The sequence below is a fragment of the Struthio camelus genome, chromosome 1 (genome assembly GCF_040807025.1).
Source record: "Struthio camelus isolate bStrCam1 chromosome 1, bStrCam1.hap1, whole genome shotgun sequence".
Taxonomy (NCBI): Eukaryota; Metazoa; Chordata; class Aves; order Struthioniformes; family Struthionidae; genus Struthio; species Struthio camelus.
The window spans coordinates 48,726,930-48,747,538 of NC_090942.1; the positions used below are offsets into that span (position 1 = coordinate 48,726,930).

At 37.0% G+C, this 20,609-nt stretch overlaps 1 protein-coding gene across 1 annotated transcript in view; it reads right to left on the bottom strand.

Moving 5' to 3' along the window:
• The window catches only part of MGAT4C (MGAT4 family member C), a 439,229-nt gene extending 437,795 nt beyond the window's left edge, over positions 1–1,434 (bottom strand). The window contains exon 1 of the mRNA XM_009674575.2: positions 1,137–1,434. The gene's annotated coding sequence lies outside the window, so the exon portion shown is untranslated. The remainder of the gene's footprint in view (positions 1–1,136) is intronic.
• Between the last annotated feature and the right edge of the window lie 19,175 nt (positions 1,435–20,609).

Below are 20,609 nucleotides of genomic sequence, written 5' to 3' on the forward strand. Positions count from 1 at the left end.
TCAGTGCATCCACTGCACTGTCAAGTATTCCAGATGCAAGCTCATGCATCATTTACTTTTAGTAGCATGACAGCAGCACAGCAAGAGCATTGGACAAATCTTAGGGAAGTTAAAGGTAAGATTTTTTTTCCGGACTTAACTCTTGCCTAGCCCTGCTTCTGTCCCTTCACCTTCAGGTCGCAGAGCCTACATGCAGGTAAAGAGTGCCAGATCGAGAACGAAACAAGGCCATGACTTTAGCTTTAATGTGGCAGTGCTTCTTCCACATCTGCAGCAACTCCCGCGCTTGGAACAGTTTAAAAATTTCTGGCTGCTTCTGCAATTTAGAGAGATCTTACATTTTTAGGTCAGCCTGCCTTACAAGCTACACTGACAGATATGCAGTAAACCTTTCAGATTAGGAGGCGGACGCTGTAACTCTCATTTAGAGACACAAAAGTTTAAAAGGCAAGAAAGTCGTCTTTACAGATTTTGTTTTTAAAACCCTTGTCTGTGGTACGTAATCCTCATGCTTTATCAAGAAGCTCCTGGAGTCTGGCAATACAGATGTAACAACAGGCTTCTATCACGTCTCACATTGGAGATTTTCAGAATTAAATACCCTAATCCCCTGTGTGAAGGGTTGAACGTCATAGCAAAAGACGAAAACATCTAACTCCAGAATTAATGTATAATACTTTTAAGAGAAGTTCTGCACAGACCCATGTTTGGAAAATATGTTATTTTTTAGATAAATATTCACCAATAATAAATGCAAATAGCTGATTATGTTCCAGAAGTACGATTTTGTCCTTCAATATTCATTGTTTCAGAAAACAAACAATAATCTCTGGACAGTCAACATTAACTTGTGGCAATGTTATATACAGCACAATGGATTTTTTGTTTGTTTGTTTAAAGGTTAGGGGTTGTTATTTGCTTGAGGGCTGCTGACAAAGCACTTGGCAGTAGGTACAACACATCTACAGCAAGTAGATCAGAGTATTTTACCTGCAAACATGCTGCAATAAAGTGCCATCATTCAATCAATACAGATTACTTAGTTAACATTTTCCTTAATGTAACTGGATCACTAGTTCATTAGATCATTACCTGATAAATAGTGTGGGTAATGAATTGAGAGAGTAACTACATACCTTCAGGAAGAACCTGCCCGATAACAATAATCCATTAGAAAAACTGGCAGTATCCTCTGATCTATTGCCCGCAAAGCTATGACTTGATGGAGAGTTTCATTCCCTCTGCTCAGCACTCCAGAAGAAAATCAGCACAATTTAAATATTTCTCAGGATGTGACAGCTCTCTAGATCCCTGGTTGCATTCTGTTCCCAGGGGTTGGCAATCTGGTGTTCCAGCGTGCACAGAGCAGTGAAGATGAATTGAAAAAGCTTGAGATAAATTAGGGATGGCTAAGTTAAAATTGTCTCTGCTCCCGAGTCTCTCATCTGCAGTCTGCAAGCCTGTTTTGCTGTGAAAAAGCTAGATGGCAGGCTGCCTCAGTGAGTTCTTCTTAAGCGACAGGGAGCATTTTCAATGAAGAAAAATTCTCCCATTATCTAAGCTAATGTGACTGCAGCTAAATCTAGTCTTAAGAGTGTCTACTAGCATGAAATTCTTTCTCATTGTTGCTTTCTTTCAAGCTACAGGTCAACGAAAAAAGAATACTATCACCCTACATATTTTTAGCTGAAAGAAATACTCAAACTTTTGAGCTGATAAATGACAGCACATTTCTTAATATAGCTGTGTCCAGTAATCTTAAATAGGGGAAATTTTTGCTGTGTTTCCTGAAATGTATGCATTTGTGCTCAGACTAACCTTGCAATGCCTCTTCTTTCTATTTTGCTTTTGATGGTTATTATTTCTGTGCAATTACCTTTATTTTGAATGCTCCAGGAGAGAAAGAGGCAGTATTCTCCTTTAGCTGACAAAAATTGAAATGACAGCTGAAAATCAGAACAATTAAGACATTTATCCTTAAGGGATGACAATACAAAAAGATGTGTGTTTGATGTTTTGTTATGCCTCCAAAAACTCTAGTTAAAAAAAAAAAAACACCACCTTTTTAACAGGTTGCTGATACTTATGAGTCACTTCTTTGGTTACACTGTCTTGCAAAGAGAGTTAAAAGTGAGGTTTTCTAGATATCACTTTAGAGCCAAAGTTTTTGACAGACAATGTCACTCATTTCAAATTGTTACGTGAAAAGTAATTTCTGAGAATAAATGATGGTTGCTACACAGTTCATGATACCAGTGATTTTCTCCATTTTGTTAAGATTTTGTTAGCCTTTAGGTGCTAACGCTTACTTTGTGAAACAGGGGCAGAGTGTGAGGTTCCTCTTCCTTTCTGCTCACACGTGTACAGCAGCTGCTGCTGAAACCCAAGAAATGGCTTGAAAAAGTCAGAACCTTGATTCACCGAGACTTCACTGCACAAAGTCCCACCTGCAAAGTTCCCCAAATCATCCCTGCTGTGGAAAAGGGTAAGGCTTGATGGAGTAGTCTTCAGAACTGACAAGCCACCTGCTGGACCCAAGACAGGCTTTGTTTGTGAAGTATTTATGAATTTTAGAATAAGTATCACTCATGTGTCCCCTCTCTGCAACTAGAGCTTCATGTGACTACTGTCTTTTTTTTAGAGCCCCAGTAACTTAGGTCATGAAGCTACATCAGTATCTTGGCTTCTATTCAAGAACATCTAATGCTTGAAGCAATTAAAAAATGTGATTTATTATTTGTAATAGTATTATTTTAGCAAGGTATAATTCATTCATGTTTAATGAGTCAAGTCAGTAATAAAAGAATTTCAGTTGCTAAGAAGTTTTTTGTTGGATTTTTGGCTGTGACCTGAAAGGAAGTAAGGGAGCAATTTAGCCAACAAAACGAAGTAATGTCTCAGTTGAATTCTTGACTTTGATCATCTGTTCACCTCAGGGTTCTCTTCTGAAGGGAGAAAGCAGAGGAAGAAAGAAGTGAAACTTCAGTACTAACAACTATATATGTGTTTTTTTCTCTAGTGAAAGAGGTTTAATGAGCCCTTAAGGGAGGCCAAGCCACACAGCAGGGAGGAGTCCGTCACCTTATAACGTTTCAGAACAAGGTGTGGACTGCTAAGAAATTGTAAGACATTACCAGGAGAGAAAATGAATGAGGCTTCCTCCTCCCCCCACCACGAATTATCTACTAATAGAGTCTAATCACTATTCAAAATGAAATAGAGGGTCCCAGATATTCAGGTTGGAAGGAGAGATGACTCTAGTGGCACAGCACACACTAGATATTTCTATTTTGCTGCTACTCAATCACAGAAACATTTTTCATGATGTCAAAAGAGAGCAGCATCCAATGTTATTGGCAGAAGGTTAAAAAATGACTGTGGAATGGTGAGTATTGCTGTAACTCTGTGATGTGATACCTAGCTGGATAACAAAAGTTTTAATTGTTTTAAGAAAACTTTGACCGGAGTATGTTTCCAGGTTTGCGTACCTTAGAGCTTTAGCAAAGTTTATTTCTAGAATCAAAATTTACACACTGCATCTATTTAGTTTTTAAATTTGGAATAATAGTGTGAATTGAGAGTTACTCGAGAAGATACCCAAAGAATGTTATAAAACTGTCTATACAATAGGGTATGCTAAATGATTTACATTTGACTAAATCTTCAGAGCTACAGCTCTCCTCAGCTTGGTAATCCTCAATGAGGAATAAATAAAACCTTAATTAAAAAAAAAAAAAAAAGGACTCATCTCTTCTATTTCCTCTTCATTCTTCACTGGAAATAAAGCAGTAGTTGATGAATTCAGAACTTTTTTTCATGCTTCACCCTGCTTGTCTTGCATTAGATTATAGTAGTAAAGTGGAACATCTAATGTGGAACTCCAGTGGGAGCAGAGACAGACATTTCAAAGATGAAAACTTCAGAGACAGCAACACAGGGGTGTTTTTGCTACCATACATTATATATCATATGGATATACATATATAACAACTTTGAAAACAAACCGCGCAGCGAACATAGAAAAGTTTGCTAAGTTTTTACACGTAGCTCTTTTCATTACTCTGTACTGACAAATGTGTGGATTGAACTCTTGTACAATTTAAGCTGCAGCATATGTTTCTCCAGTGTTTGCTTTTTATATATCTATCACATTTTATTTTGCTGTTAGCATATGCATGTTTTTTAGGCCATGTCTTGTTGTTAGCTTTTCTTCCTCATAAATTCCTGGAGGACTAGGTCTGGCTGAAAATAAAACTGTTTTTAATAAAAAATATTTTCTATAGCATTAAGATTAATGGTAGAAAATAACAGCCTGCTATGAATTCACCTTAATCAAATGTACAGGGACTACCCAGTCTGCTCTTTTGCCAGTGGCCTTCATATACTAACAACTTGTAGAAGGGGGAACAAGACATCTGAGAAATAAGCACGTAAATCTGAAGAGGAAATTTAGCCATTGGTGTGCTATTTGGGCCTGACTAGGCTACCTCGGAGAAAGAATTTACTTAAGCCAGGCACCTGTCCCTAGAACAGGGAGTGATTTAGCTTAGCACCAGCTGAAAGGCTCTCTTCAAACTTGTCTGCAAGTTTATGAGTCCCAGAAGGCGACAGCTGAGACCTTGTAAGGAGAGGGAAAGAGGAAGGAAATATATGCTCCGAATACACTGGTGCTCCTTCTCCTATCTGACTACTGATAAACGTCCTTTCAGGAAGTGATTCTAAAAGGCCTTCATGCCTTCTTCACTGTGCCTTTTAGAAAAACAATATTTTCAGACTGGAACATACTATATTAAACAGCAGATAGGTAAACAGATTCTCTGGTTCTCTTTCCTTGTACACTTACGGAAGAAAATAGAAGAATCACATTCCAAAGACTATTTAAGTATTTGCGGTGGCCCAGCTAAGTAAAAGAGGGGAGGAAAACTCAACATATTCTAGAAATTCTTAGCTTGAGTTTCTGCTTGATGATGCATTTGCCCTAGTTCTGCCTTATACAGACTTATGAATCACTGTCTGACGACACACACAATTCCCCTGCTTTCATCTCCATGGTCCAGACCACAGCTCATGCTCTTCTTGTCATCCTGTGTACTGACCAAACATTTTATGAACAGATAAACACTTGCAAGAACACACACAAACATATGCTTGCTACAAGAGGGGAGCTTTGACTGTACTAATATAACCAAGATGTGCAGAACTGAAGGCTATTAGAGTGAGCTGTTATGTCTTGTGGATTAAGCCCTCACATTGCACACAGTGCACTTTTCAGGGTTTTAATTTCCATGTTATCTAGCCTCATTCCATGTGTTGAATACCCATTTGTGGTTGGAGTGCTTTAAGTGCATTCCTGGAGCAAGTCTTTTATTTTGGTTTCAACCAGAAGAAAATCAGATCATGCTGTCCAAGACCTCTCCATAATGCAAATCATAGCACAGAAGCAGGGGAGAAATAGGACACTAGCTTCAAAACACTAATACAGATATTTTAAACCTGACAAAGGTAAAAATGAGAACGAAAAGATAAGTTACGATCTCTTTCTACTACCATTCAAAGAGTAAAAACAAACAAACAAAAAACCCAAAAAACTTTACCGATAAAATAAACAAACAAACAAAACCCCAGGCAAACAGGTACACACCTCCTTTACCCAGCTCTGCTGGCACTGTTGAGTATTTCCAAGTTTCTTGCCCTTGGAGTTTTGAAGTTCAATCCTTTTATTTTAAACATATTTGTTTTAAACTTCAATTGTTATAAACATTTCCAGGCCATTTTTTTTGGCCTCTGTTTCTTCAGAGGATTCCATTGGAATCTACATACATTATACATTTTTAAAAAATACGTTGTAATGGCTGGTATTTAAAAACAAAAGAAAATAGAAAACTTTGCATATCTATATTACAAAATAAATAAAACCTTACTGATTCAAAAGATCTCATTTTGATCTATTTATAGGTGTCTGTTAAATTATTCAGCAATAAATGTCCAAACAGTTTGTAGCTCACAGGCAAAGCATTACTTGTTCTGGCTTTATTATCCTCTCTCCTCCACTGTCTAGACTGTAAGGAGGCATAGGCACTCCTAAAATTTCAGCAGTCAATGATGAAAGATCCTTCAAACTTCCTTCCGTCAACCTTTTAGCTACATATTTGTTTCCCTCAGTTCTCATTTGCATTATAGTGAGTAGGGTCTTACTTTGAACTCGTACAGCACCTTTCATCTCAAAAGCTCAAGGCAAGTTTAACGTGCCTATCTTGAAATCTATAAAACTTATTTTACCCAGACGGAAATCTCGGCAGCTGTGTGAATTCAGAGTATCCGATTAGGATACGGGAGGAAAATAAAACAAAAACCCTGTGCGTTCCAGCCAAGTGGATCGGGGCTTTTAGACGCAACCACGATACAAAGGAAGATTTAAGTAGAGAAACTATGTCCTAAAAAAATGAGGAGGGGGGAACATGAAATAGAACCGCCGTACCTTCTTTAGGGACATGCTGCAGAAGTCAGAGCATGTTTAAGCATATCCAAACCTGTTGGTTGGTTCAGAAAGCTTGTACTGAGCTCTGAGGTACTGGTGAATGGGTTTGCCCCAAACATCCTGATGTTTATATATAAAATACATATTTAATTTGAATAGAACAAATAGCCTATAGATAATCTTAAAATCATCCTACCAATAAGATATCAAGAAAAAAAATCTGCTTTTATCCTATTTTACCACATCATTTTGTAAGATTTCTTTAAGGAGAACGTATAGAAAGTGATAGGAAGGTTCACAATTTGTTTCCAGGCCTCCCATGAAAACAGAAGAACGAAAAAGGGATGATATATTGCACGTAAAAATAGACTTCTATACACAAACTTTCAGATATTATTCTTCATGTTTCGTTTTACACATAGCACAGAGAGAAAGGCATCTTAAAAACTGAGAAAACAGAACATCTTGGTAAAATAGTTTTTCTTGTGAACTTATAGTAAATTTATTTTTAAAATAACAATTTGGGGGCAAGAGAAGCTGTCTCCCTTTAATGAAAGAAGTGGTCAGGTGACCAGGAGTCCTGGGATGTTTAGATACATCCACTACTGAGAACTGTCTAATCATTCTCTCAAAGTCAAGAATTTAGGATTATGAATCCTAATTGCTTCTTTACATGTGTCTCCCTATTTAAACTTACTGTTAATAGAATATATTATGAAACATAGGGCATTGGCTGTATTTCAGAAGACATCAGGACAAATAAGACTCTCTCTATCATGTTTTAACGTTTAACATAGTTTCCCCCACCTTATGTGTATTCGATTTTGGAAGGCGTTTCAAGTATCCAAGCAGTGCTGACACGCATTTCAAAAATAAAACAGCAGCCTGCATTCATGCAGAATACATGTGTGAATTCTCAATAGAGCTATCATTTAAGACAAATCAGAATAGAAGGAAAATAAAACAACTTTATTTCAGTTTCTTTGGCTTTGTCTCCATGAGACAAACAAAACCATACACTCACAAAACCACACACATCCCATGCTTATGCATTTATCCGGCTGCTTTTTCCTGAGATTTGTAGCATACAGACAGAAATGGATCTCTGAAAAACTGAATAGACCTAAAGTAAATGTTAGTGATACATCTAGTGATTCTGTCAATTCAAAGTCCTTTCTTGTGATGACAGACTGTGGCTTTTAAATGAGTGAAGCGGTCAAGTCCTCTTAGGCATAACTAAGTACATTGGATTTGAAACAGTAACAATTCAGGGAGATCTGTTGCCCATTTTCATGCAGGAAATCAAACTAGATTATCTCGGTTGTACTTCTGGGGTTTTAGAAAATAATCAATGGACCATTTGGTGTTCCATCTCCTTGCGAGACTGGCACAGTTTCTTCTCTGTGTAAAACAGTCGCTGAGACTCCCTTTACTCAACACGACAGTCAATAACATTACTGCTGTTGCACCTAGACATGCTTTATTTTGATACATTAACTTGTATGAAAAGGTGGCCTGATAATAGCAGGTGATAATTCTGATAACTTCAGAAAATATACTGGATGCTTAAATCAACTATTTTTTAATTATTTGCTCTGCTATGGTAAACCATCATCTTAAAAAGGCCTCAGACTTAAAGAACCTTCTATAGACTGAATTGCAGCTTTGCCTGTATTGTTTGCAGTTTTGTGGACGTGCATATACTCTGCAATGATATCTAGTGACTGTATGTAAAATCACTTGCAGTATGTATGGTCTACATTAATGTAGAAAGAGTTTCTTGGTGAGCAAATTTTATCTCCTACAGAGAGAAGATAATGAAAAATAATTTCTACCTAATCACTAATTTTAAACCTTCATTGCACTTTATCCAAAAAAAATTTTCAAAGCTGTCAGTTTGACTGTAGGATTTTTTCCCCAACAACCACATTTTTTAAATATGAAATTTAACTTTAATAGAATTCTCTTTAAAGAACGTGGGGAACATGAGAGAAGGACGATAACAACAAAGCATGCACATACCCCTACGAAACATGCACATATACTCATTTAAATGCAACATGGAGCAAAGCTTGTTTTATTCTCCTAGTGAAATAAGTTAATATAGCAGTTTCTCTCTCACTGGTGAAAACAAAATTGGTCCTTTCACAAATAAATTGCCTGTATATTTTAAAATGAACTAATTTCTCACACATAGATTTTGTTTGTACTTTCACAGATTTTAAAAAAAAAGACTTCTTCACCATCAGTGCCATCCATGCAACTCTCCTCTCTCACTGCCCCCCCTATATTCACAAGTTTATCGATGAGCTGTTTTTTAATATCATGTCCTTGATGCATTTTTAGAATATTTTCCTTTTAAACAAGTCAATTGTTTTTAAGCAAACAACTGTAAACACTGTAACAGTAAGTTACTAGCTGCTCAGTTACTAGTGCTCCAGGTTAGCATTGGTAGTGAGGCCACTGAAGCTATTGCATGCAGAAAATGAACTTTTTTAAAAAGTTAGTTTAAAAAAAAGAAAAAGGAGGAGGGAGGAGGAAAATGAGGCTATCTCATTTAGTTAACAGGATCATCTCATGTTTACTCCATGTCTCCATGCCCACCCAGATCAAGGAGTGGCTCAGCTTGTGCCTTATATGAGTTGAGCAGAGCACCGTGGCTGCTGCTACCACAATCCACTGAAATTCCTCCTGGTGCACAAGTTTGTCCTCAGCCACTTCACACCAGTTAATGAAATGGCACGTCACAGACCTCACGCTCTATTGGAAGTGATAGCATCACGGGAACATCATCCCTAACCCTTCCTGGCAGATACAACCCACCACTGACCCCATTTGCAAACTGCTTGCTAAAATGGAAAGTGGCTTTTCACACTTTGGAGGACCCTTGGCTCTGTGGTGACACCCAGAGACAGACAAAGTCTCACAATCAAGAATATGCCGCTGCCGCACACCTTCAATGCCCAGTAGAGAGGGCAGCTGCATGACTCTGTGCTTCCTGGAAAGCAAGGGAAAAGTGGGAGAAAAGCCCCCTCAGCTCCTCACAGCTTTTCCTTCTAAATAAAAGGCAAATCTCCCAAAGTATACTTGCTGCTGCTTGTGGATATTTGCTGCAGGTGGGATATGAAGCATGGTCTTGTACTGTGCCAGTACCACGTTATCAGCCTGTATGCCACTGCCTTTGGGAGAGAGAAAAGCTCTACAAATGGAGGCCTAGGAAGGCAGCATTATTATGGCATGGCACATGCTCACCTTACTGAACTGTGTAACCAGAACTGGACACTCGGGGCAGAAGAGAGAGAGATACTTTCTGATGTATTCAGTTGTTGCACAGATTTTTTCCCCACAGCTCCTGATTTCCAGCACCTTCCTTCACCTTATTTTATTCCTAGAGTACCCATGCAGAAGATCTCCACCATCATTTTGAGGACCTGCACAGAGAGCATGGATGATAGCAACTAACCCTCAGCAACTAAGTAACCTTATCTGAAGAAGTTCACCCTTTTAGATCAAGAAAGAAATTGTCCTTCTTTTTGACAATGGAGTACCTTATTATCAGTTATCACCAAAAAAGTTTTTAATGCAGTATTTTATTCTAATGATATTCTATTTTAAATATTTAAGGAAAAATATGCTGTGTTTATCATAAATTTCAATGAAGTCATACATGTGATTATATTCATTTTATTAGCTTTCATTATTCTGAAACTTTTCATACAATGCAATAAAACTGAACAAGTGGAGTCACTTTATTCCTGATGCATTTAATAGCTTAGATTATTATTTCTTTAAAGCAACATTTTTTTTTCATTTAGTTCCAGCTAATATAGCATGCTTTGTGTGGGAGATCCTATCTACTTCTTTCACCTGAGTGCTAATGTATTTGATCTATCAATGCCATCAAAACTGCTAATCTTTTTTTCCAACCCACATTTGCTTTCTTGACTAAATCTATTCAGTTAATAACACATTCCAGGTACTATCTTGAGACTATGCCTTCAAAATAAAATAGGAATATAAAGTATTTAGACTAAGCAGTTTCTTTTAGGTAGATTTAAGCATACATTCATACACTTGAATGATTTGCAAATGATTACTTATTGCAGTTCTTTGCTGCCCAAAGTATTTGAGATTAAATAGTCTATTAATATTATAACTCAAATTCAAACACATCTAATTAGATCACTTGTAATCACAGAGATAAATAATCTCACCACACCCTCTTTTCCTATTCCATATTCTTCCTTAAAAAATAACTTCATATTCAAACTTTAGTAAATAGATAATTTGCATTTGAAAACATTTTATTTTGCTTACATACTTTTCATCAGAAGGAAATTTACAGTGCAGTGGAACCTTAGAAGTAGCTTCCAAATTAGACAAGACACTCAGATTTAGAGTAATCCTAGAATAATTCAGGTTGACCAAAAACTGTCAGGTAGCTCATTTCAACACAAGTTAAAAAAGTGGAACATTAAGTTTATGCTATGTTTTATTGACCTGTGAAATATCTTTTCTTCTTGTTCTTTTCCCTCTTTACTAGAACTTCACTCCTACTCTCAGTCATTCAGCAAAATCTTTTAGGGGGAAAAAAACAAACAAAAAAACAACCAATCATTGGAGCATGTATTTTCAAACTTTGGCTGTCACTTAATCCACAGTCTTTTGTGACTTTCCATTAGTAACTCAAACATGTAGGTCAATACCTTTACAAGGTGGTTTTTCAATGGGAGATAAAGGAAAAAGGTATCCAGCTGGCACTGAATTTCACATAATCACATTCTTTTGTGCCAGTCCATACGTTATATTTTACTATGAATCTGGTGAAGATTGTGCAGCATATTTAAGCTGTGTCATATGTTGCATTCTACTCCATTAATAATGGTCAGAAGTATTTACTGTTGGCAGTGATAATTCCTGGTATATATTCCTTATTCTGAAAAAGCACTTACATAAGGATTTTATTAAAAAAAAAAAAAAAAACAGAAAAGATAACTAACTCAATATTCATGGTTTGATGAAATGTAAATTTGGTTTTATAAAAAATTCATATTTTTATATTGTGTGCTACTTGGCTTATTATATTGATAGTTATATCGATATTGATGATTATTTTACAAATAACTGTCAAAGATAATTGTATAGGCAGCATAAGATTTTAAGTGTAATATTCCTAAAAACACATGGCCGTTTGGAAATACATTAGATATGTATGTAATAACAAAAATATTCTTGCACTATCTGGACTTTCTCCTTATTTAATATTGGGCATTATGATATAATGAATAGTGTAAAGAGTAGCTTAATCCAATTTTAAAGCTAGAGTTTGATTGCTGCTTTGTTTAAACAGATATACGAGGGCTGAGGAGATAGAACAGCATGAGCTTCATGCTGTTCTATCTCTAGGTGAGAAGAGTCGAAGACCTCCTAATTGTTGTGCTGAAACTGAGGCTCCGTAATGGACTCTTCATTTTAACAGTGTACAGCCTGAATATGCTGCCATAGTGGCAAAAAAGTTGCTTGTATTTTGGGCAACTACAACACCTCATCTGCATCCCACAGCACAGGAGTTCTGCCAGAGCACTAACTAAAGGTACCATTTGTAATGCAAGGAGTACGTGCTTTAGAAGTAAAATAAAATAATAGAATAAGAAAATAATAGCCTTTTTGATTATCAAGTTCACCTCGAATCGCTGCACCTGACTGGGAAACATGGCTGCTTTCTCCTTTTTCTGTCTCAACAAGTTTTTCCTGGTCTGTCAAAGTACTTCTGTGTTAGTTAAAACACAGTAGTTTAGAAGTCCTTTTTGAAGTATTGCTAATTGACATATCTGGAGAAACTTTAAGACTATTTTAAGCTGTGCAGAATTGAGCCAGACCTCTGCCATCTACAAGAAAGCACAAAAGTTTATTTAAATCCCTTATTTCTCTATGCTGCTGGCTGCACTGAGGACACTTACGACCACTCTGGGAACTGAGGTAAAATACTTCATTCAAACACATCTCCCAAAATTTCCAGATTCACTAAAAAAAAAAAAAAAAAAAAAAAAAAAAACACCCCAAAAACCCCACCACCACTACCTGACTTTTTAGGACAGTGTTGTTTACCATGACTAATTTATTAGATAATTAGAACAATTCTAACTAATTATCTACCCTAGGCAAGAATATGTTCATAAAGTGGAAAGAACCTACTTAACCCAGATACATTATTTGTGCTCTCAGCAAACCTAAGACTATTGGGAGAGGGGAAAGACGGGCTGACAGGGAAGAAAAGTTTTCCCCTCCTATCCATGTTGCAGACCACATTTATATAGGAAGTCTGTAAGACTTCACATGACTTTGGTACTTCCAGTACTTACTGCGATTACTAAAACCTACACAATCTTGTTGTTAAAGTCCAGAGCACAATCTGCTCTGCTGAATTTTTACAACATTTGAGAAAAGCATACTAATGGATGTGCCTCCCAAATTCTGGCATCATAACCACTCCTGAATACAATTCATAATGGTAGCAAAATGACACTTCTGCCTCAGCCATGACACAAATATAAGCAATTAGCTATATTTATAAAGCAGGCCTAAAAGGGAACAGGAAAGTGAGTTTGGAGTACTAAAGATATATATTTTTTAAGTCCTTAAGTTTCAAATGTTTTTAGTAGATTTTTAAGTAATAATGTTTCAGTGATGTTCTATATCACTAAGTGCTATGCCTGACTAGTCAGAATGCAGATAAGTAGTTAAAGAAATAAACCCCATATCTTAATGTTCTTCTTTCTTTTTTACTGTTTTATATATTTAGAATATTTTACCCAATTAGAAATGAAAAAGGAACTTCTTTCTGCATGGATAACACACACACCATATATGCAAACTGTTCAGATGGATGGACTCCATTTTAGTTCCTTGTTGTGTACCACGTGTTGTGTGATATGCTCCTGTGAAAAGGTGCGGCAGAGAGTAATTTGCCATATCCTAGCTGCTCACTTAGGTCAGGGGAGATTATTCAGTTTGGGGATATTTGCAGAGCACAGAAGGCAGCAGACAAAGAACGAGTGAGAAGCAGCAAGCAGAGATTCAGGGACCCCGAGAAGACCAATGAGCAGACACACAGCCGATACAGAAGATTTTTCTTGAAGATCCAGGGGGAACCTGCGTGGAAGCTGCTTCACCCAACAGGTCAGTGAAAGCTGCTGTTCTAAAAGCAAGACTGGAAGAAAAGAACAAACTTGGAAATACATAGGGGTCAGAAGGGCTTATGAACTCTTATTATTTCTACTACTAGTTTAGAACTAAATAGGTAGGAATTTAACTTCTAACTGAAGTTAGCTTTAGTGACTCAGAAGATAACACTTCTGATACACAGGATACTGTAATTACATCAGAATTTGCGTAGTTTTTATTTGGGATCTGACTCAAACTTCTGCTTGAAGTAAACAGAATATATAGCAGGGTCAACAACAGAACAGTCATGCTAGGTCTCAAGCATCACATGACAACACACACTACAATGAACAGCTTGCCTCCTTTTCTCCATTTTTCCTGTTAGCGCACTTAGTCCTGATAACTATCACTTGCTCTGATAATCCATTTTACATAAATTTCTTCTTTCCATAAGTTGTCATAACTAGTACAGCTCCATCACACTTTCCGTAACAAGAGGTCTGATTCTACCTAGGAGTTGGGATATACAAACCACCAATTGTTTTATGCCTGCTCTGGGCTGAGGAAGAGAATATGGTTTAGGTGGTCATTAATAGCCACCTGAAACCCTGATTATATAAGCAAACTCACTGCTGTTAGTCAACAGGGGAAAGTTGCTACTCAGATCCTTTTGACTAGAAATTTCACCCTTAGCTGCATACTTCCATTATCATATGACATTAGGAAAGCAAAGGCAAATAAAAAAAAATTAATGCAATAACAGGTTGTGTTGATTTATTCAATAGCTGCTATAGAGTGTATTAGCTAAACTGACTGTGCCTTAGGTCTGCTCCATTCTAGTTTTAATCTGCTCTGTCCTTGCAATACATACACTTGATTAAGAAGACAACAAATTACTACTAGCAACAGAGTAAGTAAGTAACTATCCATTTTTGATCTTGTGTAGTTCCTCACAGCAGGAAACTGGGATAGGCCTATACCTAGCACGTGTATGGCTAAACTTATATTTGTCAAAGCTCTAAAGCTGTGCCATGGCATGCATGCACACCTATCTTATGTTAAGCTACTAAAGACAGATCTGAAATATAATTTTTTGAAATGTGTTTCCTAATGAGTTGCTCAAGTTTTATGCAAATATAAATATGTAAAATGCAAATATTTAGGCTGATGATTAAATTGACATGGCTCCTTGTATACAAGGAGCTCTATGGAGATCAACAAAGTATTTAAGTTAAACATACATGCAACTGTTTGCAAAACTGATCCTGATCATTTTCTGACTGCAAAAAAGTGTTATTTCTGAGGGACTACCTATTCACGTGAAACAGAGATAAAACAACAGTAAACTGAGGAAATAGAAGTGACAAAGACTGTTCTTGCCTATTAGTCATTTTATCTTTTATAGTAATTCCACAGTATTACCTATGCCACAAAACTTCCTACAAGCTATAGTAAAATCAATATCATATTCTCTATTTGTTTTCAGCTAAGTGGGAGACCATTTATCAGAGAGAAGAAGATCAGCTGTCAGATTAGTAAGTGTTCTTTAAAAGCTTTCATTTGTATGCTCTCTCTGGAATTAAGTAATATATACAGATACTACCTATTCCTTCACAACTAGTTTATACTTCTATTTCTTCCTCCAGTAATAATTAAAAATATGAGAGGAGAAGTAGGAAGCAGCCATAACATTCTATGGCTTAAATCTCACACGACAAAGCGTAAAGGCTTCGTTTGCTTTTCTCTTTACTAAGTATTTTTTTTTTTCCTCTCCCATTTGTCACTGTTTATCAGTTTATGCAAGTCATAACTACCTTGCAAGGGAAACAGTATCAGTGCATTTGCACAGTTCGGCAAGGGGGTCTTAATCTTCCCTGTTTTTCCACAAGTAGACCTAAACTCTGGGGCTTTCAATGAAGGGGACAGAGCATTAGTCTTGTGGGAATACTGTTGCACTTCATGATGTCTCACACAGAAGAAATTGAGAGAAGCATTCATAAAAGTTCAGTTTAAGAGGGTTAAACTAATTAGAATATAATGTACCACTGAAAATATTGATTGTTTGTGCTATTAAAACTCTCGGGAAATCTGGCTCAGCAATAAAGCCCAGCTGTTGCTATTCACTACATTTTGATTTTGGAGCTCTTGCAGTTCAGGGAATACTAAATGGATGCAGCTGTGAATTGCTCTGACAAGCAACAGTTTGCACCTGGGGTGAAGTAAAAGTGAGCTGAGCTATTACTATTTTCTTCTTCCACTTGCCATGTCCTTCCATAGCTTGCTGTTTAAGAAAAAAAGTACTGTATGGATATTAACACTAATCCTAAATTGGAAACACTGGTATAAGGAGTTGTTCTCAATTGTTTTTTAGTTCTCCAGGTGGCTATGCAAAATAAATGCAAATAGAATTTGGTCTTACTAAAACAGGGGACTCTACATACTCTATCTCTACATCAACTCCACTGTGAGACACAGTTAAAGCAGTGAGAGCTGTTTGAAGAATCACAGTAGAATAAGCATACAACACCCAAAATTGTAATACCACTCAAAAATTCTACATGGTAGATTTCCCAGGTTTTGCAGATACTAGCAGCTGAGACTAAAACCTCTACCCAGTAAGACGAAGATGTATTGTAAAACTCTACAGTGTTTTATGTTAATTTTAATGTTAATATTTCTAACTATTGCAGGCTTTGCCACCTGCAAGAGTAAGGCAATAAGGCGTACAAGTAATTAAGAAGGTTACAACTTATCTAAATTAGTGAGCTAGAAATAAAGCATTTTTTTCATCTTATTTCTCCCACCAGGAACTTCTTGGGTGTAGATCCTAGCAAAATGAGAACACTTATGAAATAGCAATACCACCTAGGCATTGGACAGATTAGTGAAGCACCCTCCTAGTTCAAAAGGATTATACCTCCTTCTGCCAACAAAGGCATTCTTAGACCACAACTACCCATTTTATTCTTCGGCATATTGTGATAAGAAGCTTACACAGCCTTTTAACTACACATACTACAACAAGTCACAAGATTTTAATCAATTGCCTTTTTATTAAGCAGACCTTCATCATCATAATCAGTATCAGACTGCCAAAAAGTAATACAAATGCATTTGGTGAACCTGTACTCTGGACTGACAAAGCAAGCTAGAAAAATAAAACAGACAGCTTCATATGGTGTGAAAAATATTTCCTTAACAGGAGGCACTAAATTTGACTAATCAATCATTCAGTTCAGGAAGCCTAACACAAGCTAAACCCCACCACCAAAGAAGAGAGAAAATAAAATAAAAAAAAAAAGCAAACCTACCTGAAGGAAGTAAATACATCCTCCACACACAACTGACAGAAGCTTCCATATTTCACAGCCAGACTGAAGCAGTGGGACTAAGTGGGTTGGAGCACATTGCTTTTCTGCTTGATCCTACAAACAGCTGTGTGTGTTCTTGATTTACCACATGTGAGTAATTCATTGAGAGTGTTTACCTATGGAATTACTCACATACATAGTTGTTTGAAGAACTGATGTCCAATTCGTCCTCAGGGAAGTTAAATGTAGGGCAGCACCAGTGTAAAAGTGCTGGGCAGGGAAGAATGGAGAACATAGCTGTGGAAGGAGCTTCTTTTCAGCTGTTTAGAGGACTTGGCTTTGGTTTAGTGGCACCAAGCAAGTTGATCAGCATTAATTCTAATCTTTAAATTATAAGTGCAGAATTCTTATTTTTCCAATAAAACAGCCCTTTTTAAAAATGGAATTCTAGAAATTAGGATATTTGGAGAAAAAAGTAAAGAATTTTTTTCCCCTTTTCAAAGATGAAAATATTGATCATTACCTAAGAACTGATGGTTTAATTTTTCTATCACAGATCTCATTTACTATGAAATAGAAAGTTATAACTCTTACAATTAAAAAAAGAAAAGGTAAATAAAAAGATTATTCAAACAGGTCTTAATCCTATGAGATATTTTATTTTCATTTGGTTCAGTGGCACTTAAAAGGGCCACTTCAGTGGAACTTTGTGCTTCAAAGTATTGAGCTCCTGCACATCTTTTTGTTTTATTTGCTAGCAAGTTCTTTCCAAATCCAGCCTCAAATCCTCTCCCTGCTTCAATTCCTTTCCTTTGTGCAAATCAGGCAGTCTTATTAGCCTGCCAGCGAATACATCAATGAAAGTTTTACTAATGAGAATGTTTCAGAGCCTTTTTTTTCAAGGACACATTTGTTGTTCAAACCATTTAAAATTAATCAAACTGGATAAACTGTAAAGTACTACCTGGCTCAAGCCAGATTTGCTGTCTCCAGGACCTGCTGCTCCTGCTTCTATCATCTACAGAAATGTATGCTCAGCCAACTTTTTCAGCTAATTGGTGAGGGAAACCTTATTTAAGCTTTTGCCCACTGTTACAACACAGCCAACAGAGAGGGACAGGTTAATATAAGAGAAAACATAGGCAAAAAGTAAAAGCTGTGCCCCTTGTATATACTGGCATATATTATATATTTAATGAGTTCATAACATCTCAAAACAGACCTTGTGCCCTTTCTGTTGACACCTCTCCTACGCATGATTCTGCCTACTACATTATCTTTGCTTCCTGCTGCTCTCCACCTTAATTTAACAGCCTGATGTTCTTCTCAGTTAGATAGAATCCAATTAAAATGGTGATATCAAAATTTAAAATTATGTTCTTGTAACAATGTATTTTGACAAGGACATCTTTGATGGCAAGATCAGATTGAGGCACACTGGTGAAGATGAATGTACTTGCTTAATGGTTAGAGCATTCACTCAGGATTCACTTTCTCCTTCTATAGAAAGCTGAATTTGGGTTGGTTTGGTGTGTGCCTGTTTGTTTTTGTGGGATGGCTGAAACACAGTAACCTTTATTTTTTGTCATTGACTCATTAAAAGCCTCATTCAAAAACGGTAGAAGTACAGTCTGTATCTTTCTTAGCTGGTAAGGATTACAGCCCAGCTTCTACCCTATTCTCCCAGAATAGTGCTCTAGATTTACAATTGCAAGCCATTCAGGTCTCTTTATTTCTGTAGAGGGAGGGGGGCAGTGGAGGAAGACAGAGAAGGGGGGAAAAAAAGATGACTATCTAGTCTTTCCATTCCAGACTAGATTTCTAGTCTTCCTTCCATTTTGAAAGGAAGAAGATTTAACTTCAGGGGGTTTGAGGTTGTGAATCCCTCTGAGCTCTGAATCCCACACTAAATTTCTCTCCTGGAAAGAGAGAGAGAGGTGTATTTAAGATATCTTCTCTGAAGCATTTTGCATTGACTAGTTTAAGTGACAACCTGCTTTCTGGCTATTGTGATTTCTGCTGTTTGGCATGTAACTTTTCATTGTGTAGAGAGCTGAGCTGCCTAATTCAGGATAGCGGATTCCATTTAGATAAGTTATCTTGTTTCACAATACTTTTTTTATGAGCAAAGCCCTTGTGGCTACTTTTTTCATTTAAAGGTGAACTTCACTCAAAACGAATCAGATCAATGAAATACTAGTGCTATTCTCTGCTTATCAGTTGATACAACTGTTTGCAATACACGTGTGCTTTTCTATTCTATAAATAAAATTAGAGTATTATCTTCCAGTTCCAAGTCTTTCAGTGTGCCATTATTCAAATAAACACAAAAAAAGTAAAATTAAAACCAACAATACCTTCATAGACCACATACCACGCTAAAACTGTGAGTGAAAGCAGTAAACTAAAATTTGATGGCGATGGGCATTTCAGAAGGGAGACAAGCAGCAGAGAAGAGCACTTTAAAACAAAATACTGGAGCACAAGGGAGCACTTTCTATAGCAGAGCTGATAATCAGCAAGGCAGAGAACTACACTTTATCACATAATGCAGGCTGCATGGCAGCAAAAGATAGTGCTTCAGTGCCAGATAGAGGCAGCAGAGTGAGCCTGGCAACGCAGGAGAGCACTTTTTGTAACAATGCAGACAAGCAATGTGGCAGCCTTCTTGCTTCCACATAGAATTGATTAAAAAGCTCTATGCTTGAAATAAAGAGCGATCTGATTTTTTTTTAAGTTGGTTGCATACAGAGGTTCCTTTTTGACTATAGGCTTTGTAGGCTATCATCTGGGATTTTGTTTTGTCATTGTGTTAATTGAAAGCTGCCAAAAGATATGTGGCTGTAAAATACACCGATGTCTGTGTAATACAGTGACTTTTCAAAAAATCTCCTCAGAACACCAGAATACCTACCACACCATAATATTTGCATAATTTAAACTTCCTAAGTTTTGATCCTGCTATAATACTTATTCGTCTTGAGTATGACCTACTTTTTTGCACATATATTAATACCTCTTGAACTAAAATACAAAGAGGCAGGCAATAAATGCCTTGGAAGTGGCAGGCGATAAAAGAGAAGTATAGAAGCATTTCTCAGGTACTAGGAAGAACAAAGTCCTGCTGGAGCTAAACCTTGCAAGGGACATTAGAGGTAACAAGAAAGGATCCTGCAGGTATGCTAATTGCAAAAAAAAAAAAAAGTTCAGGGAAAAGGTGGGTCTGCTTGTGGATGAGGGAAACAAATAAGCGAGAGATCACCAGAGAAGGATGAAGAACTCAGTGCCTTGGTCTTCATAGGCAATGTCTACTCTCAGACCTCTGCACGTACCAGTATAGTCTGGGACAGAGATGGACAGCTAACAGTTGGGAGCAAATGGTTAAAACTGCTTAGAGATGTTAAATATGGTTAAATGCCTGGGATTGAACGGCATCCACCTAAATGTGCTGAAAGAGTTGGTTGATGCTGCCTGTTACCTGTGAAAAGGAGTGCCAAGTGGAGGAGGTCCTCATGACTGGGAAAAAATCTGCATTATGACTATCTTAAAGAAAGACAAGAAGGAGAACCTGGGGAATTACAGGTTGGCCAGAGTCATCTCAGTCTTTGGAAAGGAGCATGTCCTTTTGCCATTCATGCAAATAAGGAATCATCAGC